A 26,209-nucleotide genomic window follows, 5' to 3' on the forward strand; every position below is an offset into this window, starting at 1 on the left:
CGAGGACTAATGGCAGGAGATACTTCACAGATCAAAGAAAGGTTCTATTTCACTGTTATGTTGTCTGAGTGGTTCCTTGCTCTAGTACAATTTTTTCCATATACATGACCTCTTGGCACTGAGGCTCCTGCAAGTAAAAAGGTGAGGCCATGGGTGGGTTAGTAGGAGCAGGAGGTGTGGAAAAGAGGTTGTTTTTAGATAATCTGTGCAACAAAGGTCATGCTTTTTTCATTGCTTTAATGCTGATGTCGAGGACTTTGTGTTCAGTATGCATTACTGTTTTTCTGGGTGTTGGTTCTCAGCAAGCCAGAGGACCTGGCATGTGTGTGTGTTAGTCTCTGGGGTATGGTGAGTTGGCCAGCATGGTTGATAGGGTTGGGGTGTTTAGCAGTGCTTGATTTGTATGTGAAGTAGCTGGATCTGACACCGGGAAACAGGTAAGCCTTTTATTTAAAAAAGACCCCACAACAAATAAGCCCAACCAGCTATCCCTACAGGCACCAACCGTCAACCTCACCTAAAGGTTCCCATTCCAGAACCGAGGGCTAGTCAGCAGAGCCAGCCATGAGCCAGCCACTACGCCCCCCGGCCTTCACAACAAACAGAAAACAACTCCCAGTGCACTAAGAATAAGGGAACCAGGGGGTGGGAGGAAAGAACTGGGCAGAAACAAGTGTTAGAACAACATTGAAAACAGTAGTATTAACAATAGAGTAACATAAGCAAACACATGCAAGGATAAACCAAACTGCATGAATATTGATAATCAGGTTAGGCGATGAGCCTGACACTACCAGTCTTCCTCTCTACCTGACATGATCCTTCATCCACACCAGCGCAGTTATCTTCCTCCCCTTGACACCACCACCTATACCTGCAGCAGCCTCCTCCGGGCCTATGCCAGCAGCAGCACCTTCCAACGCAACCCTCACTCCAACACCCTGTGCTGTGCTTCCTCCCTCTACCTCACTTGGTGCCAAATTACCATCAAACGCACCATAAAGATCTCTCAGCTCAGGATAGATCAACCTCTCCACACTAGCTGCCTCTACAGCAACCACCCTGTCCAAGTTCCAAATGGAGTCATCTTCACCCTTACTGCATTGCCTAGCAATTCAATAACCTTCCTGGGGTCAGAAAACGTTGATTTCCCTTTGGCCCCATGTACACTATGCCCTACTCTCACCCACGACCCTACTCCCACCTCAACACGAGCATTGGTCCTTTTCCCTAACCTGGCCTCCAAATGTCTTTTATACTTCTCTTGCACAATGCTGGCGTTTCTCCTGAGAATCTCTACAACCTCCTCATTACCTTTATCACCACCACTCACACTATTCACAAAAGCAGGATTGAGACCTGTGTTGGCCTCCCTTCCTCTCATGACCCTAAAAGGTGATACACGAGTGACTCCACTGGGAGACAGCCGCACATTCCAAAGCAGTTTCTTGACTGCATCCACAGCATCACCACCATTTCTCACAGCCTGCTCTACCACCCCCACCAGTACCCTGTTTAACCCCTCAACAAGTCCATTTGACTGTGGTCTATAAACGGAAGTAAACCTTCACTTGAGCCCCCTCTTTTCTGCATAGCTAGCCATCTCACTACTCCTAAATAGCATGCCATTATCACTTATCACCTCTGCTTGATGATTTCAGCAGTCGTAATGTTCCTGACCCACTTCATTTCCAGCCATCTCGAGAAATGGGCAATCAACATGATCAGAAACCTACTCTCTTTACCCAAATTCTCGTACGCCCTAAGACGTCAATCGTTACCCACGACCAGGTGCTGAAAAGTAATGTCACTGGCGACAACTCCTGCCTGTGTGTCTACAATATCTTGTCACAATTACAACACTCTGTGTATTCTCTAACTGTTCTTTCCACCATCACATCCAATGCTGGCCACCAGTTTCTCTCCCTCAACTTCCTTTTTGTACACCTAACACCCAAGTGCCCCTCATGAGCTTTGTTAAGCAACTTCTCCCTGACGCAAACTGGCACTACCAACACTCTTCCCCTCAAAAGTAGATCATCTTCCAGCGTGAACTGGTCCCTGTCCTTCCAGAGAGCCCTGAACTCATCTGCTCACTCACTCACGGACCTCAATTCACCAAAATGGCAGGGGTTGCGGAAGTGACATCGCATGACTCTTGACCTCTGATGACATTACAGGAAGTGATGTCATTTGACCACACCCCAAGTGACATCACGAGAAGCGATGGTCCACGACCTTTCAACCCTTGACAAAATAGGAAGTGGCATTGCATAGCATTGTTCCTAAGTACACTATGAAAAATATGGTTTACGATATCACTGTAATGTGATATACAATACAAATGGATGTGTATTCTACTCTAAATGCTTTTTGAATGTTTCTGTCTGCATTGTGAATTTGAGGTATTTAAGAACAGACTAAATCAGTGACTCACCCCCTGAAGTGTGCCTGAAATTAACCTTTTAATGAGTCTAGCAATTATTATAGAATTCCAGAAAGACAAATGATTTGTTATTCCCATCCTTTCTTATTTAGGGTCACTGCTCAAAGTGTTACACTTGTGAAACACACTGTTTTTTTTTAAGAGGCCTGAACAAGAAAGCCAGCCACTCCAGAAACAAAGAGCCACATGGCTCTGGCCACAGCCCAGGAACATCAATTAAAAAAATATATATATACATCTTTAAAAAACATTTTTTAGGGGTATCAAGGGCGACTCCTGAATATCCCCCAAATGATGTGCCTGAGCTCACTCTTGGCCTGCCATCCCAACTTCGTCCATTCCACTACCTTACTGAGGGTACAATCCTCCCCCATGCCCTTCTTCCAAACCTCCTTCTTGACAATGGCATATTCATCCACAAACACCTCCTCCAGAAAAGCCACCATTTCCTCCTCTTCCTCGGGAGGCTCCTCATTATCAATGCCTTCCACCTCGACTGGCACCCTTGACAGAAAATCAGCAACGCGATTGAGAACCCCAGACACGTACTCCACTCTAAATACATATTCCTGCACCCTTAAACACATGCGGGAGCAGCCCTCATCATCCCCCTCAAAGTGAGCACTACCACTAGGGGCTTTTGATCCGTCCTCACTATGAACCACTGACCCCAAACATACATACTGACATTTTCTATTCCCCACACACATGCCAACAACTCTCTTTTGATAACGAAGTACCTGCTCTCACACTCTGTAATGACCCTGGACTCACAACATATTGCCCTTTCCTCCTTCCCAGCAACTTGCGAGAGCACAGCAACCAACCCCTGCACACTTCAGTCCACTGTAATGATGCACTCCTCCTCCAATTTGAAGCTCCCAAGATTTCTGGCATTGCAGGTTCCCACTTTGATCGACTCCAAGGCTTCCTGACATCTCGCAACCCCCACAAACTCGACCCCTCCAATAATGCAGCAAAGTCCATAATAAACTTATTATAAAACTCTGTGAGACCTAGAAATGCCCTCACTTCATCCTTACTCTTGGGTATCAGTGCCTCCCTAACAGCTCTCATGGAATCCTCCTTGGGATAATAGCCCTTGCCACTCACCACATGCCCTAGATATTCCACCTCACTCACCCTAAATTGACACCTACTCTGCCCAATTGTCAACCCCTTGTCCCTCAACCTACTCAAAACTTCATGTAGCCTCTTGTCATGTTCTAGCATAGTTTTTCCATAAACCAGAATATCATCTTGGTACATGAGTGTACCCTCCACCACCTTAGGAATCCTGTTCATCACATGTAGAAAAACTGCTGCAGCCGAGGTTAAACCAAATGGCATGCAGCGAAAAGCAGAGAAGGCCAAAAGGTGTGATAAACGTGACCAGCAACTGGCAATCTTCCATGAGTGGGATTTGATGGTACACCGCTGACAGATCCAAACTTGTAAATGTTGTTGCATCTTTGACACTGTTCAGCATGTCCGTTATCATGGGCAGGGGACACATGTCCACTATAATGTTCTTATTTATCTCTCTGAGATCAATGCACATCCTTATTTTCCCGTTCTTCTTACGTGCACCACTATAGGGCTGAGTGATCCAGCGGCCTCAGCCCTCTTGATTATGCCTATGTCCAGCAGTCTCTCCAACTCAGACTCAACTTCACCCATAATTGACATCAGGATGTGCTTTAGTTTGTGACTCACAGGTTTCAACTCTTACTTGACCACGATCTTGTGAGCGAATCCACACAGACACCCCACCTCTTCAGTAAATACTTCAGGGAATCGCTCCTTATCCATGGAGCTGCCCTGTATGAACAATACTGGTTCTGCACACCTGGGATCCAGTCTTATTCCTAGGGCTGACTGATCTCTCCAGCTGAAAATGTCCACCCCTTACTTCACTACGTAACTGCAGATCACTGCCAACCTTCACTTATATTCGACAATCCCTTGAAAAATTTCAACAATGGCGATCGTGGAACCATCATACCCGCTCAGGTCCTTGATATTGGAATGCTAGCGAGAGATATTCAAACATGCTTCCTGAAGTTTTCTCCACTTGTTTTCAGTTAATATTGAATAGGATGAACAACTGTCCATCATTACTTTAACAGGAAAACCCTCTATACTGACTTTGCAGCTTGGGTACTTCATGCAAGAACGGTCTGCCGTGCCTCCTGCACTACTACCATGCGGTCCTCATCCTCTTAGCTCACTTCATCATCTCCTTTCTGAATGCACAATACTTTCTTTTTCTATAGCTCTTTAATTGCAACATAACAATCATCGTAGTATTGAATGATTAGATATTTGGGTATACTGTGATTCAGTGTATTAGGGGCATCCATGAGTCACCCAGTATATCGATTATGGACTTGCACATCTGACTGATTTCGGAGTGGGAGAGATTTTAGCTTCACTCACTTGTTTATCCATTTCCTTTGGGGTGCACTCTGTAGTCCTATTGTTCACTGTCTGAGTAGAGCTTCTCGCATTTCTTTTTCCATTTGTTTGTTTTAATGTAGCACTTCCCATCTTAAGTAGAATGTTGTAGGGACAAATTGTGTCCATTTAGCTTTAATTATTTAGATAATTCTTGTTACCCTTTTCTGTGCACAGCAATGGGGCTATTTTAATTTTTTTTTGGTGCATTACAGAGCACCAGTTTTTTTACCACAATGGGCCTCATTCCGAGTATGGCGGTAAGGGATAGCGGCCACCACTAACGAGAGCGGTGGCGGTAATCCCTTACCGCCATACTCCGAGTTCCCTTTGCGCCATGGTGGTTTTAACACCTGCTTTTAGCAGGTGTTAAAAACCATGGCGCTAAGGGACCTTGATGTTAATTACGCCACCGTAATTTATGGTGGCGTAATTGACGCCTTCCCCACTCCCATTATGCCCTATGGGGCAAGAATGGGAATGGGGAGGGTAAATGGGGATTGGGGAATTACCGCCCCGCCAACCTTGGAATGGGGCTGTAATTCCGCCATCCACCAAGGCGCTGCCGGTCCGGGTACGGCGTCAACCAAGGCGTTAATAGCGCCATTGGTTAGCGCCGTACTCGGAATGAGGCCCATTTGTCTTTTTTAGTACTTTATACTTGAAATGGCTGCACCTCATGATATACGTCCTGTTCTTTTTGCCATTTTCCTTTTTGTCCCATTTCCTGCCCTTTAATCCTGGAATTTGCCTTTGTGGTGATGCACAATTGCGGGGTCGAGCCAGGACTCATGGTAGGTCCTGTGTGGTTCTAAACTTACTGGAACTGGGTCTTGGGTCTGTATGGTCCCAATTCACATTCTAGTCAGGTGATGTTTGTTGCTGTGCAGATGTGGGGAACCTGGCTGTCCAGGATGTATGTGATTTCTTCGAATATCTTTCTCCTGGAGATTTCATCAAATCCATTTCACCGAAAAAACACTTCTTCTTTATTTTAATTTTTTTAATGCAGGGTAGACAGGGGTGGACTGGTAACTAAAAGAGGCCCTGGAAATAATTTTTAAAAGTGGCCCCATATAACACATTTTCAGCAAGCCCTAACCTTTCCCGATGAGAACATTTCAAATTAAAATAGGTTACCACACAAAAGAGGCCCAGCGTGCAGAGGCCTAGTAGGGAAATCGCCAGAGTTCACTTTAGGCCAGTCCAACATTCACTATAAATAAAAGTGATAGATTTCCACAGATAAGTAGGGTAAAGGATCCGTTGCCAACATTACAGCGGGTTAGCATCAAGCAGGCTATGTCTGAAATGAAAGCAGGCTATGTCTGAAATGAGACATGATTTTGTGGCCATGCTCAGATGCTTTCGTGGCACTGCCTGATGCAAAGGGCGAACACCTTTATGTGCCACTGGGAAGCAGGGGGCAGAGCTTGGTTCCCTACTCCTAAACACTGGTACAGCCGAAGTATTTTCAGGAGTAATTGTGTGGACATGTACAGCTATGTTGCTTGTTTGGTGCTATGTGATGCCATGTACTTTGGATCTTTTGGCTACTTGCTATATCTGTGCATGGTGACACTGCATGTTGCACCAAATAGATGTGGTACCCAAGGTGATCCCTGGTACCTTTGGGACACTATCTTCCAGTAGAATGTTCAAGTGCCCAGATTCAGTTCCTCTTCATTCTCTGTGAAATACTGTCATACTTATGCACTTTTGACTTATGTAAAAGGCTATCAACAAACAGGCTTTGTTGATGTGGCAATGATGGGGTTCTGGATTATATGTAATAATGTGACATGCTTTCTGACCTGCTATAGGAAGGCTGTTTTTCAAGACACTATGTATAGGTGGTGGTGCACTTCTTTAATGCTACAGCCTCTGCTTATGTGGTGCCATTTTACACTACCTCCACAATATCTTTCCAACATGTTTCGCTTGATCATTATCCATATACTCATCATTACTAGTCTAGTGCATTTGGGTGGCAGTGATAGACACTTAGGAAAACAAATCACACTTCTAGCAATAATGGGAATCAAATTCTCAGCAGGGGCACCTCTTGTCACAAAATATTCCTGGGCTATTAGGTGGCGCTTGTGCCACCTATAACCTAAACTAGTGCATAGATGGGAAGAAATAGCATATGAGGAGATATACACGGCTTGTATTCGTTGTTTGGTTATTTGGCCACCTATTGACTGCCCCTAGCCATATCCATGCCATGCTAATCTATTTGCCCATTCCCACCCAGTTCCTGCCTGTCCCCACACAAAACACCTCCTCATAGGAACTCTGAGCTGGCTTTAATCAAGCCATACCATCAAATGCTGTACTCAAAGTGCCAGCCAGTGTTTTTTCAAAGCAGTCCTCTGAGAGTTAATTGCTTCATTGAAGCTGTAAACCTGCTACTGGTGTAATAAAAATGGCTTTTCCAGGTCTTCCTTCTGCCACTCGATTTAGAAGCACTGTGTGTGTCCTCCTGTTAAAAACAAACATTGGCAAAGCCACTCGTTTTGGCTTGTGTATACATATTAGAAATGTGCCTGGCACTAGTAATAGATGCTCAGGTGTTTGCACAATTTTGCACCTGCTACCATCAATGGCCAGGTAATACCACAAAGGCAGTGCCTGCCAAGTGATTTTGCCATGTCTACAGAAAAGCCCAAACTGTTGTCATTGCAAGTGCTTGTTTTTTACAGGTACAGGTTCCGTCCATCGCAAATTCAGAACATTGTCGAATTTCAGAGCATCTGAACATGAGTATTTGCATTTTACACTAATCTATAAGCAACAGTGTTCTCTTTGTTGATGATAAGTTACATGTTCTTTGCTTTATTAGAGCGAGGAACATCAACATACCCAAAGGTTTGAGAGATTAAACTGGGCATAACCAAACAATCGTTTCGAAGATTACAACATATTGTGGTCCCAGTGCCTCAATTAGACCATGTGCCTTAAATTAACAGACGTTAACTTTGATGACAATTCACAACGCCCACTGAAAAATACACGTTTCACAAAGAAGCTGCTGTAGGCAGTTGTGAATGCAAGAATTCCTTAAACCAAGATAGCACAATTACAGAAATATGACTATTTTTGGAAAAGGGTGATTAACGATTAAAACAAATGAAATCTAAATGCCAACACATATTGTATAGCAGTAATATAACTTCTTTGAACAACTATAAATTAAAGTAACATATTCAATGCTGACTACACTTGGAAAAACATCTTCCCCAAGTAAGATAATAAAAGAAAACTAGTCCATTGATACTGGTGTGAACCAAAATTAAATCAGAAGAATGACATTTGATTCGTGGTCACTTGTAAGCTTACCATGGATATATGAGGTTACGGAATTAAAATATATATATACTTGAATTCTTAAACACTGACAAGATCTTACCATGTAATCACTCTACAATGTGACATAACGTGACTGTTCCCCTGATATCTCCCTCTCTTTCCTTCTCCCTTTAATTAAGTCCCGAGGAAGAAACCTTCCCTTCTATCAATGCGAGTGCAGCCCTCAGTCAGCTCGAGTGGAGATAGTACATAAACAGTTATGATGCAGCAGGACTTTAACTGGTAAAATTGACTGTGTACAAGCAGCAGCTCTCTCTCACTTTCCGCTGTTCTCTACCAGAGGCGCACTGTTCTATATGAACATCAGCCGAGCTGCGGACAGACAGACATAGGCAATCGTCAATCGTACGTTAGGCTCCCACACATGCTTATTCTGTCTCAAAAATACTGTACTTCACCTGCAAACCAACATACGGCATACACTTGCATGTGTACACATCTACACGTGTTCTCTAAACCTCAAGCGCACACGAGCACTCCTTCGATAGACGGTATTTGCACATTACCCTTTTTTACACATTACAAGCATGCGCACACGGTATGTGTCATAGAAACCTACACGTTCTACCTAACTCAGCTAGACTTGTTTAATTTAACGCACGCGCACACTCTGTCTCTTTCCCCTTCACAGGTTCTGGAGACAAAGTGTGAGCTCTGGCAAGCGTTCTAGTGGAAAAAACAAAAAATGACTATGGACAGAGACAAGCCCGATCTCTTTGTGGGCTCATGGAACGACGGTGCTCCAGCCCCTCACCCACCTTCTCTTGTTAGAAGGTTCCGGTAACCTGTTTGGAAAAATAATTCTTGTCAAGAGTAGGGACAGCCGTGCGGGCTGGGAACACAGTCATGACAGTACAATAAAAGCTTACGTACCAGCAGAAGGCCTCACCAGTGTCACTGCACAGTTAACACGTTGCCCGCATTTAGTAGCCTGAGCCTGGATGCTGGCTGCTGCAACATGCCCTGCGCAATGTGTGTTGCCAGACTCCCAGGCCCTCATGCGCAGGCGCGCACCCGCCAGCGTCGTGTCAGGTGAGGTCAGCCCAACTACCAATGCCCAGCTCTGCTGAGATTGGAAGAAAAAAGAAATGCGCAGTGCCTGCCTCGGTTGGTGGTGGCAGCCGACAGACAGCCAATTCAAGGAAAACCACCCAGGCGGAATACCCCTTTGTATTCTTCCGCGCAAAAGAGGCCCTTGGGACCAGAGGCCTACCAGGGGATATGCCGGTTTCCCGGTGCGGCAGTCCAGCCCTGAGGGTAGACCCCCCACAGCCTAACCCTCACACCTCCCTACCCTAACTTATACCCTTACCCCACACATCACCTATTATGTATTACACATATACCACTTCCCATACCATTTTTCGGTGAAATCACATTAGGGGAAATGGTATTCGAAGAAATCTACAGTGTTCATGCCTGTGGAGTCGATGTCCATTTGAGCGGCATAAGACTCTTGAAGCCTCCTTGTTCCCGGAGAGATCCAACAGGTGTAAAGTCCCATTCCCACAACTACCCTTATCAGACCATGGGAGGTGGAGTTCTGGTCTAGGATTCTTCAAGGGGCCCCTCATTGTGTAGGAATTAGGAGTTGCAACTTCCCTTCTGGAGGAACCCTGTAAACTAACTTTGGTGGGCCATTATCTAAAGAACGTACCGGTTGGCTTTGGCCAAATATTCCTTTTAGGGACATGTTACCACCTTTCCTTCCTTTCCACGTACTTACCTTGAACTGTGATCCCACTGGGACTCTGGATTCTGTACTGGCTAGTTAGGGAAGGACTTATAAAGTGCTTAGGTCTTACCACGTTGTTAAAAGGTATATATGATTTTGACTGTTTTACCATTTTATGGTTCTTTCCCTCCCACTTTAGTTTGATTACAACTGCCTGTGCTTTGCATTACCGAATATCACTGTGTGTATACAAAAGCGGGGAGAAGCCCTTCTGTGGGTTACTAATTGCGTATATACATATGTAGCTTCTGCTTTTGCCTACTGAATGTTACTGTTGCCATTTAATGCACGTGTGTTTTTCTCAATAAGTAGTATTTTTAGAAATCTGTGTGGACATTAAAATACTTGTCAACTTTATATGAAATCTGCTGTGCCTGCCACCAAGCCCTTAACCTAATAGGTCTAAGCCTTACTGCTCAGCCCACACTACTCAGAGAGTTTGGTTAGACCAAAGGGTGAAACGCCCTTGCAAGCCCACTAGGTTATCTTTCAATAACCCCACACCAATGATGCTTGCGGAAAACTCTCCCAACCCATGGATACTTGCAGACCTTGGCACAGTCTCATACTAAGTAACACAATGAGCAGGGAACATCTTGCATCCTATTACATTCAATGTACACTTGTAGCCCTCTGACCCTTGTTAGATAGGTAGGTTTACTTCGCCCAGCTGCCCAATTGCTTGATTTATTTGTGTTAGTATTGCCTTTTCAGAGGGCTGAGCCACGATTTCCTCTCCGGGTTGTGTGGGCTTCTAGTCCTTGGCTATTCTTGTAAATATCCAGGTTTCCGATGCTTTTCCAGGGGTCAGGGGATCTTGAGGGATTGGATTCTAATATGTAGAGAGTTCCACGGTTTAGTCATGGTAGTAGCAGAAAATGTGCCAGGAGTAAGACGGCCGTGACAAGTAGTCTGCTCGCTTTATAGCACTGGGTTTTGTTCTGGATGAAGTTCGGCCTCGTGCCCTGGATGGTGTGTTAGGCCATATATAATGACTTAAAACAGATCCTGCCTAAAACTGATAGTAAGTCTAATATTCATAGTGGTGTTGCTGTGTGTTCTCTATGATCCAGTCACAGTAGTAGTCTCACCATTATTTACTCCCTAAAGACAACTAAATAAATATTCTAGAAGTCCTATGTAAATGCGCCTTGAGTGTACCGGGGAGATGAAGGCCAGTCTTTTTGTCAGTGAAATTCAGGAACAGCATTAAATGCCTGATTGATGAGAGTTAGAAAAATCATTTTATCGACACATTTTATATGTGTGTACCCAGCATGAGGCAATCATCTATCAACATCCCAGGCTCTTCGCCAATTTTTTTTTTTTTTAACTTTGGTTTTATTAGCATTTTCTGAATACAACAAATGGGCCATGATAGACCCTTAGAAAATCAAGAACCCAACTCCCTCAACCCCCTCAACCCCCCCACCCAACCCCAACCTTCCCCCCAAATAAATTGCCCATTCAAGCCAATAACTAAAAGAGCTTCCATAAGACATCTTTTCCCGGTGCTTGGGTGCTGAATTGTTTGTCGCCATCTCTGTTGGCTTTGTAGCGTCTGCTGCGCCCCAGACCGTAGGTCGCCCCTCCTAGAGTAGGCACCACACATTCCCCAACCTACCTCACTGGCACAACAACATCCCCACGGTGACATTAAATCTCCCATCCCCACATCTGTTGCACCCCATACCAGTTCACTTGGAATGCACTTAAGTCATTGTTAACCATGGCCTTCAATTTATCCATGAGGAACATGTTCTTTAATTTATTCAAACAATCGTCCTTGGAGGGGGTCACAGGGCTCTTCAATTTCTGCGCCAGGGTCACTCTACCCGCCCTATGCATTGTTTCCCACATTCTAGGGTACCTGTACATTTCGGCTTCCTCCGTGGGGAGGCCTAGCAGTATCGTCAGCAGATTTTGTGCTAGTAGTTTCTCCGTCACCTCCGCCATCCAACCCCTCACATCCTTCCAGAAATTCTGGACTACTGGACAGTGCCACCACATGTGGTCCCTTGAACCCACCTGGCCACATCCCCTTGGACATTTGGGAGACACCCATGGGAACATCTTTGACAGTTTCAATGGGTCCCTATGCCACCCTTGCGAAGTCTTAAAGTTATGCTCCATGTCTGATGTAAATAAGTTCCCATGAAACGCTATTTTAAATATCCTTGCCCAATCGTCCTCCGAAAGGGTCTCCCCTATTAACTCATTCCAAAACTTGCGGAATCCCCTTCTTTACACTAGATTGTTGGTGTGCAGGATTTTGTACCTCTTGGACACTGACCCCTTTCTCGTCGTAGCCGTGTCCAGTAATATTTCAAAAGGAGTCAGCTTTCTACTCAGATTTTGCCCCCATGACTGATCACAGAGAATGCCCTTCAACCGGGGGTACTCGAAAATGGAAATTGATCCCTACCCAAGAGCCTCCCTAATTTTTTCATACGAGAGAAATTCACCCTCTTTGAACATTTGCCCAGCCCATTCCAATCCCATGTCCGACCAAGATTGGGCATTTCGAAACCCCCTACTCCCGAGTTTGAAGGGGTGCCCCCAGCGTGAGGTCATCGGAGAGGGCCACGAAGTTAGGTGAGCAGTCGAGGGACCCTCTTTCCAGGTCGCCCAGAGTACTCCCAGGGTTGGATGGACCCTTAACCTACTCGGGATGAGCCTGCAGGGGAACCACAAGAGATTGCGCACCTTAAGGGGTAGGCATCCATATCTTCCAGTTAAGACCAATAAGTTCTCATCTCTTCTTTCATGTATTCCACCAGGACTCGCAATTGGCCGGCACGGTAATAGAGAGGAAAATCTGGTAACCCAAAACCCCCCTCCTCCCTGGGGAGAGTCAAAGTAGCCCACCCGATCCTCAGGATTTTCCCCTGCCATATAAACTCTTGCACCGCTTTCTGGAGGTCCCTAAAGGCTTGATCGGGGACAATCATTGGGAGAGCTATGAAGAGGTACAGCAGCCTAGGCAAGACATTCATCTTTACCGCTGTCATGCGGCCATACCAGGACAAGATCATCCCTCCCCATTTCCTCAAATCTGATGTGATCCCTGCCATTGCGGGGCCATAGTTGGTTGAAGCTAACTTTGAAAGGTCCCTGATAATAAGAATGCCCAGGTAGCGAACAGAGTCCTTCCGTACCACCACTCCCTTATACCTGTCCAGGCAATCCAACCTCGGGTCCTGAGCCCTCATGGAAGTATCACTGACTTTGCCATGTTAATTTTCAACCCCGAAAATTTCCCAAAAGTAGTCATTAATGATAAGAGAGGAGGGAGCGAGGAGTCAGGCTGCACCAGATATACCAGGATATCATCTGCAAACAAAGATAGCTTGAACTCCACCTCACCTCTTCTAATCCCTTGGACTTCCAGATGGGCTCTCACCGCTATGGCCAGGGGTTCCAACGTAGAGACGTATAACAAGGGGGAGAGCGGGCATCCTTGCCTCGTCCCCCACGAAAGGGAGAATGAGTCAGATAGCACTCCATTCACTTGAACCCTCGCCTTTGGGGCCCTATATAGTGCGGCCACCCAGTTCCTAATGTTTACCCCAAAGCCCATTCTTTGGAGGAGTAGTTCCAGATATCTCCATTCCACCCTATCGAAAGCTTTCTCTGAATCTAGAGAAAGCAAACTCACCTCCAGGTCCGACTCTTGGGCATAGTGGATCAGATCTATCGTTTTACGGATATTGTCCGAACCTTGTCTCCCCCTGATGAAGCCCACTTGATCCCCGTGGACCAATGTTGGCATTATCGCTTCCATCCGCTTCCCCACCACCTTGGCTAGGATCTTTACATCTATATTAAGAAGCGATATGGGCCAGTAAGAGGGGTATTCCGTTGGGTCTTTCCCTTCCTTAGGCAGCACCACTATTATAGCCCCCATCATGCATTCTGGCAGGATTCCCCCCTCTATCACTGCATTAAACACCATCGCTAAATACGGAGCCAGGGTGGAGCGGAACGTTTTGTAAAAGTACACAGTGAAGCCATCCTCCCCCAGTGACGTCCCCCCTCATCCCGCTAATCACTTGCTCCACCTCATCCTCCGTTACAGGCCCCTCCAAACCCTCCGCCATCTCCTCTGTCTGGGCCGGGACATTAATGGTATTCAGAACCCCCTCAATCTGGGCGTCTTCCCCTTTATATTCAGACGAATATAGTTTTTCATAAAATCGACTCAAGGCCTCACCTATACTCGGGATGTCATAGACCATCGTCCCCCTATCATTTTTTACTGCCTTTACCATTTTACTTCTCTGGAGCTCTCTCAATTTCCAGGCTAAAATACTGTCCGCTCTGTCCCCATTCTCATAATATTTTTGCTTAACCAGCTGAAGGCTCCTTTCTGTTTTATGTAGGAGGAGATCCCTCAACTGTAGCCTGTAATCCTCCGGGGTGGCCGCCCGCTCCCGGTCTAAAGGTACCTCTGAGGGACCGCCTGGATGGAGATGGGCTATTTTCTCTCTCAAAGACCTCTCCAAAGCCTCCCTTTTCCTTTTTTTCTGAGCTCCCATTTTTATAAGGACACCTCGTAAGGTCGCCTTGAAGGCGTCCCATAGTGTGTGCATACCTACCTCGCCATTATCGTTCAGTACGAAAAAATCCACTATGGCATCCAAGATCTCATGAGCCAGAACGTTATCCTTCAGCAGGGAGTCATTACATTTCCATCGCCCTTTACGAGGACCCCGCCATCCACCCACTATGGCAACCCGTACCATATCATGGTCAGACCAGGGGACAGGGTCGACCCTATGACCTGAGACGTAGGAGGACAAGAGCTCATCAACCAGGATGTAATCTATTCTAGAATACGATTCATGGGTTGAAGAATAGTATGTGAAAGAGGGGTCTCTGGTCCTGGAACTCGGGATTGTGTCCACCAGACCCAGTTCTGCATTAACCTTCTGGAAGGTTCGGGCCATGGCTTTGTCCGCCGCCCTAGTAACCTGAGGTCCCAGCCGTTTCCTGTCAGTGGATGGGTCCAGGACCATGTTAAACCCCCCCCCACACCATCACAGAGCCTTGTACAAATAACTTTAGCCGGGCCCCTATTTCCTCGCAAAATTTTGCCTGGCCATCATTTGGACTATACACCACAACAAGAGTCAGTGGAGAGCCCTGTAGAGACCCTCTAACCATTAAATATCGGCCTTCCGGATCCCTCATTATGGCCTCCTTGTCGAAGCCCATGTCCTTCACCATTAAAATAGCCACCCCTCTCTTTTTGGTCCTGTGCGATGCGCAGAATACCTCCACATTCCCCCCCCTGCATTTTGGGTGCTTTCCCCCGTTCCCAGTGCGACTCCTGTAAAAAAAGAAAGTCAAGTTTGGCCCTTCTAAATTCTCTGCAAACCAAGGACCTCTTGGTAGGGGTGTTCAAGCCCCACACGTTTAGGGAACCCACACCCAGGAAGACATTCAGCCATTGTCTAAGTTATCTTTTCTCTCGATCCGCACCCTCACTGAACCTTTTTCTAACAGCTCTTGATGTTTTTCCCTGTGCACCCTAACACCCCCCCTCCCTCCTCCCTGGGTGGGCCTTAAGCTTTCCCCCACCTGCCCCCCATTCCCCACCCCAAATTCAACAGCCCCAACTTTCTCCCACCCCCCCTACCCCCACCCCGGCGTCCAGCCAAATAGTTCCACCATCACAGGCGCTTGGCCGGACCACCAGCATACCCACCTCTGCTGGGATATCATTGACGTGTTCACCACTGTGAGCCCCCCCGCCCAAACTTGACGCCCCCTCTGAGATCCCCTTATACTTGCTGTTCAGGTGGACCCCGATCTTGCATGGACCCCCGGATCCTCTCCTCTTTTCCATTATTGGTCGGGGCGGTCCACCCCTCCTCCTCCTCCGTAGTCGTTCTTGGTCGGTGAGGGAGTATTCAGTTTTTTAAATTTTCTTGAACTTGTCTTCTTTCTCCTGTTTCCAGGAGACCTGGGACCACCCGCCCCCTCCACGATCGACCCCATGGGCCCCCTCCGGGGGGTCGGCTCCGTTACATAGTCCTGGATGCTCCCTTTATATCTTCCTCAGTGACCAAAGTCATACGCTGCCCCATATATTCGAATGAAAGGGAGAAGGGGTAGCCCAATCTATAGCGCACACCCTTCTGCTTCAGCAACTGTGTTAGGGGACGGCACATTCTTCGCTTAGCCAATGTGTACGCTGAGAGATCCTGGAAAATTGAAACTTGGGCGTTGTTATATGTGATCTCCTGGGCCTTCCTAGCCTCCACCAGCACCTTAGCCTTCTCAGTGTAGTAATGGAACCGGACCAGTATGGATCGGAGGCCTCCCAATCTGCGCCCCGCCCTATGAACCCGGTCGAACATCGGCTCCGTTGTCATCCCATACGCGAAGAGGAGATTGATAATGTCTCTCACCACTCGACCCAACTCTCTCTCCGTTTTGCCCTCCATTTCCGGGACCCCAAAAATTCTGAGGTTATTCCTTCTTTCCCTGTTTTCAAAATCATCCAGTTGCCTGGCCCTTTCCTCATCCCTCTTCTCCAGGGCCTTCAGCCTCAGGTCTATTTGCACTTCCTGAGTCACAGAAGAGTTTTGATTAGTTTCCAATTGCAACAGCCTGTCCTCCACTTTGCTCACCCTCTGGTCCATTTTTTCCATTTTTTGGGCAATGTCTGATCTCATGTCCCCGATTTCCTGCAGGACTGCCGCAAAACCCCTTTCCATTGCAGAGGCCGACTGTGACGTGCACTCCAACTGGGCCATTCCACTGTCTCGATCCATGCCTTTGCTGCAGCTGCTACCCTCCCGATAACGATACGACTGAAGGGTTTTACGCCAGCTCATCCGGCCACTTTGTGTGCCCCACTGCCGGATCTGCCCCTGTCCAGGGGACCACGAGGCACCCCCCCCAGAGCCCACCGCGATACCTCTTCACCACTCACACCCCTTCCACACTACCGCCGCAGTCCAAGATCCTCTTCGTATTCCGTGAGGGAGACCCCACACATTCACTCCTGGTCGGGCACGCGCCCCACCAACCACGGGCGGGGGCCTCACACCCTTTCAACACCACTGCAGGGATCCAATGCCTTCTTCTTCCACCGGGGGGAAAACCACCAAATCGACCTCCCGGTCCTCGCCAGGGGAGAAGGCTCCCCCCTCCGGCACTCTTGGGAGGGCGCTCACTGCGGGCACAGGCCCTGGGGCAATCACCCCCGTGGAGTCAGCACACCCACTCTCCACACACCCACTGAAGCCTTTCAAGAGTCACAGGCCTTGTGACCATCCTGGAGCCCCCTTCACTCCCCAGCCCCCAACACCCCTCCCACGTCCCCAGTCCTTTCAAACGTCCTCTTGCGGGGGGATCACCGGGCGAGGGACCACCGGGGCAGGGCCCGGCAGACCTTCAATCTCCAGCTGCTTAGCAGTTGTACCTCCTTACCTTCGGGCCCCCCTCCCTGTCCAAGCTGATAACCACCTCAGCGGGGGCTCGCACTCCTCGGGCCCCCTGCGGGGCCGTGCTTGCACCGGGCCCGACACTCCACACGGCCGCCTCCTTGCTCTCGTGTCTGCGCTCCCCTGCCCGGCCCGAGCGCCTCCTCCCACCTCAGGTCGGGCCGCCGGAAGTCGCTCTCCCCCGGACGGGGGGAGGCTCCACTCCTGCTCCACCAGCATGTCTTGGAAATGTTCCTCCCAGTGAAGGGAGACAAGCACACCCGTGGGAGCCCGCCGCCCCGGGCTTCAACAGCTCCACCCACACCTCCCGAGCCGCCGAGACTTCCGCCTCCTCCCTCCAGTCCCAACGGCCACCAAGCTCCGGCTTCCAGGGGTCCTGGAGCACTGCTCCAGCAGTCAGGGGGTCCCCGGGGGGGTCACGACCCAGTCCCGCAGGCTTGTGCATGCTACGGGGTACTCGGGGGGGGCTCACACCCCTTTCTGGCCCAGCTTCAGCGGGAGCTCAGCAATCAGGCAGCCATAGCCTGTACGCCCCCCTGGTGGCCTGCTCTTCACCAATGTAGATGTCTCAGGGCAGGTACTCTTTTCTTCTGTCCATGGAATGACTGAGGATGTGTACCTTTGTGCAGCAAAGTAGTATTTCAGTTTTATTGTGCTTGGGTATTAGCCTGTTTTGTGACATCCAGACGTCCACTGGTGTGAGGGAATTGCTATGTCACTTTTGTGTGTCGGGATTGTCCTCTTTGAGCTTGCCAAGGATTTGGGTACCATCTGTATAGTTACAGTATGTCAGGTTGTGTTCCTTATCTGCCAGTTACAACACACTTTTTCGAGTGCTATGTTTATGAACAAACCTTAAAGCCTGCCTTCCTCTTTCAGGAAATACTAAGAAACATAGGCAAACTTTGCTACTGTATAGGTATGGTATGATATTTTATTTATATCGCGCCCATACACAGGTCTCACCAGGCACGTGGTATCTGCCCATTTCATCTAATAGTTCCTACTGTACTTTGTGCAACGTTTATCATCCATCGTCAGTTTCACTTCCCAGAAAATTAAACCTTTCTAGACATAGGGTTGTTTGCGAAATATAGAGTGCACTTCCTTTTGCTTGCCTTGCATGTTTGAGGAATGTGACCGATCAGTTCACTTGAAGCTAAACCACAGAGTGCACGTTCGGTCATCTTCATGAAAGACAAGGCAGATGGCCTGTGTCTGGCGTCTGTCTAGTTCAACATTGCAGTGGCTTAATACTGAGGTTTTCCATGGGAGCCAGCTTCCCTAGCTTCAAGGATAGCTAGCAGCTGCTTTAATTTGGGAGATTAAACACTTGCAAGCATGGAAACATGCAATTGCTAAAGAAAGGGAGGGGCGTCAAGCGGGCGAGCATGGGGGTTTCTTCATATGAATCAATGGCAAATAATCTTATGAAAAAATAGAGTTGAAGTGACTTTAAAGTTAAAAATAAAACAAGCAATCCACATCTAAGGCCGTGAAAAAGACTGCAAAGCGTCATAGGGTTTTTCGTTCCCTATGCTCTAAAATCAGCTACAAAAGGCTGAATCCCCATCTTTCTAGCATATCATGTCACGACTGTGCCACTGGTTTACCAATTGGTACCCATTGTGGACTATTTGGGACTCGTTTGTTTCCGTAATACTCACTGGACAACACTTATTCATATTATTGTCTTTACTTTCCATTTGCAAGGCTTTGGAACTTTCTTATTTACTTTTACAAACTACGTGCCCCATAATGCACCTTGTGGCAGTTCCCATTTCCTGGCTATTCCTATGCAGCGGTTCTAGTACTACAATCCCCAGAAGCCTTAGAGAACAGTGCAGCTTTTGCTTTCCCAGGACTAGAGAGGGTGGAGGCCAATTACAGGTGCGCTGGTCCAGGTGCTGCTAATTAGCCTACTTCATACTTCAGCACAGAGCAGGTGAGTATTTAAGCAGCTGCCTGCAGGAGCCCAGGTCTCTTGCATTGAGATTTCTAGAAGCTCTTTGTTGCTTTATTCCTTGGGAAATGTGCTGTCTCCTGTGGTTTCCAGTTCCTGCTCTTGTTCCAGAGCTCTGTGCTTCCTGCCTTGCAGCCCGGCTTCTCAGCCTTCTCTCCCCTGGCTTTTGCCTGCATCTCTGTGCTTCCCATTCTGCAGCCCTGCTTCCTTGTTTGCAGCCCTCTGTCCCTGGTTATAGCCCCCTTCCTCTCTTCCCTGTTTGCAGCCCTCTGTTCCCGGGGTACAGCCCCCTTGCTCCCTCTTTTGTTTGAAGCCCTCTGTTCCCTGTCTACTGCTCCCTTGCTCTCTTCCTTGTCTACAGCCCTCTGTTCATGATGCCTGTCCTTGACTTCCTTGAGTCTTCAGTCCTCCCCTTTGGTTATCCACTGCAGTTGTACTGTTTCCTTAATTTCTCTCTGTTAGCTTTCTCTTGTCTTTCCTGCCCTGAGTTACCGTTCTTGAATCCCGTGTACTGTTTTCCGTTCGCCATTCCCTGCATTTAGATACTAATTTTCTTCCCTTCCTTTCTTCCGGTTCTCTGTCCTGAACCTTGCTCTCTCTGACTTCCTTTTCCCTGGATATTTCTGTTCTTGTCTTCACTTGTGTTTTATGTAATTCCTATGTACATAGATTGGCTGCTGGATTTCCAGCCGGCAATCTCTGCCCCTTCCCTAGTCACGTTTCAGTGTTGTACTTTGTGTCATTGTTACGGTGTACTGGTTCCTGTTTGAGGAAGCAGTCATTGTTCGGTTCCTGCTGGACCTGTACAGGCTTCAGTCTTGTGAGTACTGTTACCTTGTTCATGCCCTAGGGTTCAGATACAGACACCCACAGCTGTTGCTCCCAGCCATGAGCAGACAGAGTGGGCCCCTGTAATAGTAATCTGCGCAGAAGGCTGGAGTTTCCAAAGGTCCGTGGAACACTCTTACCCCATTCTGCGTACACCCCAAGAGGGAACCCAGTGTGTTTGTTCTCTTTGTATTCCCTGCCCATTTCTGTTCACAGCCTACCCTTTCTTGTCTGCAGGACTCCTTGTAATCCAGCTTATTGTGTGCCTTTCTCCTTTTAGCTTAGTGGGCACGCCTCTACCTTCAGGCCCTTCCTGACAGAATGCAAGAGCAACATTATTCTGCTTTCCCAGTAAGGGTAGGCACATTTAAGTCTAAGTTATCTGAATCCCTCCAAATAAAAACCATGCCTAGGACTGTAGGTTCACGCGCCTTTGCTAAGAGAACTGCTAATTTTAGGGAGACATATATTCAAGAAAATTACTTTTTGCGTCATGCTTATTACACACACTGGCTCAGTGATCCAACAATGTTAGATTGCAATGACATATGTGATTATGACCCTGAGCTACTATCTACAGAGGAATTGCAAGGTGAAAACCACTTTTTACAGACATTACTAGCACAGCCCATGTGAAATTCCCGTAATAGCTTTAGTGCTGCCAATGCACACATCCAGTCAGAACCTTATGCCAATTCTGTACTTACCTCTCAGAGCCTGAATTCCACTGAGCCTCTCCCAGAGCACAATACTCCCCATTTGAATCTACTTGAATCTCATTCTCCAGGCGCTTCTCTTACCTCAGAAGGCATACCACAGCAATACATTAATGGGATCCCTTTTGCCAAAGTAGTTTGCTCTAGATCAGCATGGCTAGCTGCACAGTCACTCCAGGTTGCTAAAAACACTGATTCAATAGGACATGACACTGAGTGTTCTGAGATTAGTGCTGCTGGTCCTGTGTACAAAAGGCCAATACAGGTCTTAGGGATTTCTTAATGCTTCCCCAAAAACTACTAACCACAGTAACACAAAGGTTAGTCTTCACATTTCAACGCCTTCCTCTTCTGCGACACCAGAGTCTGATATTTTAGGTCTGGAAGATGTCACAGGAACATACCAGTTAGAGAAACAGCTTGTGTGCCTTAGAAGACAAACTGAAGACCTCTATGATGAGTTTGTCTACTTGCATAACAGGAATCTAGCAAGGGGCCACAATATACCAGACCATGTGGCACTATGTAAAATACCCGACATTCTGTCGCTGAATATTGACATGGTAAGGCCTGGAATGGTAACACAGAAACTGATACAGACCTATACAAAGCAGATGGAAGACATGAATTTGGCATATGCATACCAGCTACAGCTTAACACATCTCATACCCTTACCAGCCAAAATAACCCAGACTTTTGCAAAACTAGTGAAGAATTCACTCCTCCAGTTGGTCAAACAACTCAAGCTGCCATTTCACCACAAGCCAAGTGTGACCTTCTGAGTGAAGTTTCCGCTGAGTTGAAGGACTTGCCAGTTCTTGTCCTTGATGTCAGTCCTTTACTCACACTTGCAACCTCTACTGAAGTGACCAAGTCAGATATTGTTATGCTCACCTGATATCCCCGGGGGCGTCTGGAAGGCTCTGAGATCTGGAACCCTGGATGCGTAGTTGCCCAGTGCTGAATAATGAATATGCAATTACAGAAGGAAGGATTTGTGATAACTGTCTCTAATGGGTGAATCTCTCACCTCCCTCTCACCGATTCCCTTCCCACTAGGTTCTTTTCTCACCTTAGTTATTTGTAGGGTGAGCTTTCCGTCCTGTGTTTCTTGTGCAGGGGCACTTGACATTTGTTGGCGAGCTGCCCGAGTTGCTTCACTGGTGCAGTACGCCTTCCTTGGGCCCAGGCCTGCTGTGACCCCGGATCTGCTGGTAGGCGGGTAGGTTTGTTAATTGTAAGTCTTTGTTCTGTTTATGGTGGGAATTCGCTAATGTCTTTATCTCCTTCTGTTCAGGTGCGAAGGTCTTGATGCTGGCGTGCTGGATGGAGAGGTACGTTTCTAGGTAAGAGAAAGCGTGTTGCGCAGTGCCTTTATTGTCTCTTAAAGCTAACCTGTGTTTTCTTCTTCTTCTTCTCCTCACAAGCCGCTGTGGTGCTGCGAGTGGATGAGAGCGCGATGAAAAACAGGCCCACAGAATCTGTTAAGGTAAGTACAGCACTGTGCGGTTGTTTAATAATGAAAGCGAACCTGAATATGTCTCTTTTCCTTTGCAGATGTTGCCGTGGTGCTCCGGATGGAAGTGTGGCACAGCGCAATGGAATTCAGGTAAGACTGATGGAATTCAATGTTTTGGAAGCGCACGTTCTAATATTGTTTTTCCCTTTCTCGTTCTTGCAGGTCGCAATGTTTGAACAAAAGCTGTGGTAGCGGTTCGCCGGAAGTCCTTAAGCTAGTACTCACAGGTGACTGATGTTTCTTCTTCTCTCGGTTTCCACAGATTGCAGCCCAGTTGAGATGCTGAGTGCTGGATGGTGTTTTCTCAGGTAAAACAGAATAATCTTGTTCTTGTTCTTGCAGGATTACGGGAAGATGCTGAAGACCAGGAACTGGACACGGTGAGCGTCACGCTGCTGGTTGCAGAATAGCAGAGAGTGCAAGGACTGGCAGAGAATTCCACGTTTTGAAATTAACTTTTAGAAATATATTGAAGCAGTAACTAATGCATCATAAATATGCCTAAACATCAGTTCTTGATCAGAAATTGGAAGAGAGATCAATATCCAGATTCATTTTTTGGAGAATATCTGTTTTAGGTGATAAAAATACATAACTGCCGCCAGTGGGTTCATCGGCTTGTGGTTGCTGTACTCACTAGCTATAACACTAGCTACTACACTCACTACTCTACTGCCAACTCCTACGCTATCATCTACCTTTTTCTCTTGCTCTCACCTCCTAAACTTCCCTCTCCAAATTCTACAATATGCACACTACATTATACACCACTGATAGCACTCTCTCTCACCTTGTCTAAGCTCTGCCAGCACTACAACTCTCCGCTCCTCATTTCATCCACCTCCTGGCCTCTCGGACAGGCCTCGCATCCTCCTGCATCCTCATCCATACAACCCACCCGCTGCCTGTTCTGCTGCCTGTTGTTATACTGCACGGCTGGTTGCTCAGTGTCTTTCTCCCCTCCTCACACTCCTCGCCCATAGGCTGCATTTTAAACCTGACCCCTTGCACCAACTGGTGCTACCGTTCCCCTAGGAGGTGTGCTGCACAGCCCCTGCAAGCCCCTACCCCTTTTCCAGCATTGTTTCCCTGGCATTCTTGGCTGCTTACCATGCTGTTTTTCTGCTGTGCTGTCGGTCTGAAGGTTTGTTTCTCTTCTTGGGTAGTGAGGTTTCTGCTTTTCCTGGGCTGCTGGCTGATGTTGAAATGGGTGAAGGTTTCTGCGTGTCTTGGGTATCTTGTTGCTGTTTGAATCCATTTTGGGTCAACTCTGCTCCTCCCATGGGGGATTCTAAGAGTTGCTGTTCTGAAAAAGAAAAGTGAGAACGATGGTCAGCAACTGCTTTGATAGTTATTGGGGGACAATTAGTGGTATCAAGGTTTATGCACAGGGGGAATTATTGGGGGACTTGTGATGCCCCCAACTCCCACTTCACATATCTGGGGCAGGGCTTGTACTCCTGCTTCTGAGCTTTCTTTTAATGAGCTTCCAGTCCCAGGTTGAGAAGGGTCACTCCACTCCCCTTTGACAGGATCATGACCCTGACCGTGTCACAGTCATACAACTGTGATTCACAAAAGGAGGGCATTCTCTTGATTCACAAAACAATTTCTGACTTCTCTTTGGATGTACAAACTTGCATGAATTGCACATTCTGCCTAATTTGCATCAGGAAACCGGGAAAATTGCACTCATACGACTGCGAGGAACTGCCATTTTGCAAGGGTATTAAAGCCCTGAATTGTTGAATTTTTTTGGATTTGTAATTATTGATAAAATGATCTGGGTAATTCCATCTCCGAAAGGGTAATCTGCTGATCCAATTGCCCTTTCATAAGCTCCATGCCGAAGACATAGGCCCTCATTACAAGTCAGGCGGTGGACCATGGTGCTATTAGCACCATGGTCTATTAGCACCATGGTCCATGCCAGATTCCGCCATGGTGGATGGCGGAATTACCGCCCCATTCCAAGGTGAGTGGGGCGGTAATTCCCCATTCACCATTTGCCCTTCCCCATTCCCATTTTTGCCCCATAGGGCATAATGGGGATGGGGAAGGCGCTAATTACGGCACCGTAAATTACGGTGCCGTAATTAGCACCAAGGTCGCTTAGCACCTTGGACTTTAACGACTGCAAAAAGCAGGCGTTAAAGTGTGAATCAGGCGTTAAGAGTTAACAGCGCCGACGGCGCCGGTAAACCCTGAACGCCTGACTTGTAATGAGGGCCATAGTGTGTATCTGTGCCTTGCTGCATCAGTATCTTGATCTGTATTGCCTGCTCTACCAGTGGCACAGTGCAGGTCCGGAGGTCACTGTTGCAGTGACAGCCAAGTGTGTGCAGCGCTGGGGCTGCATTTAAGATATTCACCCCTGTAACAAAACTATAATGATCATAAGTAGCCCAGCCTGGTGGCAGGGCAAACTCTAAAGATAAGCTATGCCTAAGTTAAGACATGGTGCATGGCACTACTTATGATCATTGCAGTCACATCCAATTTGATATCACACTTATGCCAGGTGATGTGTGTGCTGGTCCGACAGGCTGAACCTGCCACATTACAGGACAGGAACCTCAATGGCCATGCCTCTTCTTTGATCTCTTTGTGAGGGTAGGTAACACCCTCCTCCAGAGACAGCCACCCCACAGGCAGCTCTCCTGGGCCCAGGCATCAAAAGAGCACACCCATTCAAAGGGAGGAGCCTCAGACCAGGATGCTGCATTTCTAAAGGCCTTTCATTCTAGTGAGAATGGAAGGGGTGGGGTTAGAGTAGACAGGAGAGCTCTGTACAGTGGATGATGATTTCCACCACCTTGTTTCTCTCTGCCTCTCTCTTTCTCCTTGGTGTCCCTTCTGCTTCCTCTAATGGGTCACACTTTGGGTGTGATGTCAGAAGGGCAAAGTCAACTTCTTTCAAGAGCAGGTATTGGACCACTAAGGCAGGTTAGCTTTAGTCCAACCACCATTCAAAGAAGGGACGTGTGATCACTAGGGGGCTTGGAGAAGAGGGCTGTGTAAACAACAAACTCCTCGAAAGGATGTTGTAAGAGGAGCTTTGTTGCATCCATGCACTGTGTATTCGCTTCCTTGGAGGCAACAGCTGTCTCCCTTTAGCCCGGGACATTTCCTGGGGATCTTTTCCCAGAGCCAAGTGCTGCGTGGGAAAGCGGAGCCGAGCCCCACCGGAGACCGTGCTTTGGAGCTGTTTGGAGAGGTGGAGGCCTGGAGTGGGCCTTGTACGGAGCACAGACTCCCATAGTGATGCTGCAAGAGATCATTGGTGGCCTGCCTACCACCCCGCAATTGCGGTTGGGAGGTGGACGAGAGGCCATGCAGGACTTGGTTCGAGGCCTGCCTTTGGAGAGTAGCGGTAGGAGGAGCACCATGTGACAGCGACAGAGTGTCCGCAGCCAGGGATGGTAGTCTCTCCCGGCTTGGGTGTGCCGCTGGGACCCTCCCCCCTGATCCTTGTGAGGAACAGTGCAGCAGTGATCTGTTGGAGCCTTCCCTGCTCAGTTCCTCCTGCCCAAAGAAGGGATCAGCTGCATAGGGGGCTGGCCCAGAGACACAAGCACTATTTTGCCGGATATGCTGGACGGACACACCTGCTCGCTGCCCAGCTGCAAAGATGGATGAAGTTGGTGTGGGGCAGCTTCCTGGCCACTATGTGGGCACAAAGGTCAGGACTTGTCATGGGAGACATGATCCCTGG

General features: G+C 47.7%; 1 long non-coding RNA gene across 1 annotated transcript in view; it reads right to left on the bottom strand.

Moving 5' to 3' along the window:
* LOC138503997 (uncharacterized) overlaps positions 1 to 23,791 on the bottom strand; it is an 82,622-nt gene extending 58,831 nt beyond the window's left edge. The window contains exon 1 of the long non-coding RNA XR_011279747.1: positions 23,605 to 23,791. This is a non-coding gene — a long non-coding RNA (uncharacterized lncRNA). The remainder of the gene's footprint in view (positions 1 to 23,604) is intronic.
* Between the last annotated feature and the right edge of the window lie 2,418 nt (positions 23,792 to 26,209).

This window comes from Ambystoma mexicanum, chromosome 11, assembly GCF_040938575.1.
Source record: "Ambystoma mexicanum isolate Mex_15411 chromosome 11, UKY_AmexF1_1, whole genome shotgun sequence".
NCBI classification, from domain to species: Eukaryota; Metazoa; Chordata; class Amphibia; order Caudata; family Ambystomatidae; genus Ambystoma; species Ambystoma mexicanum.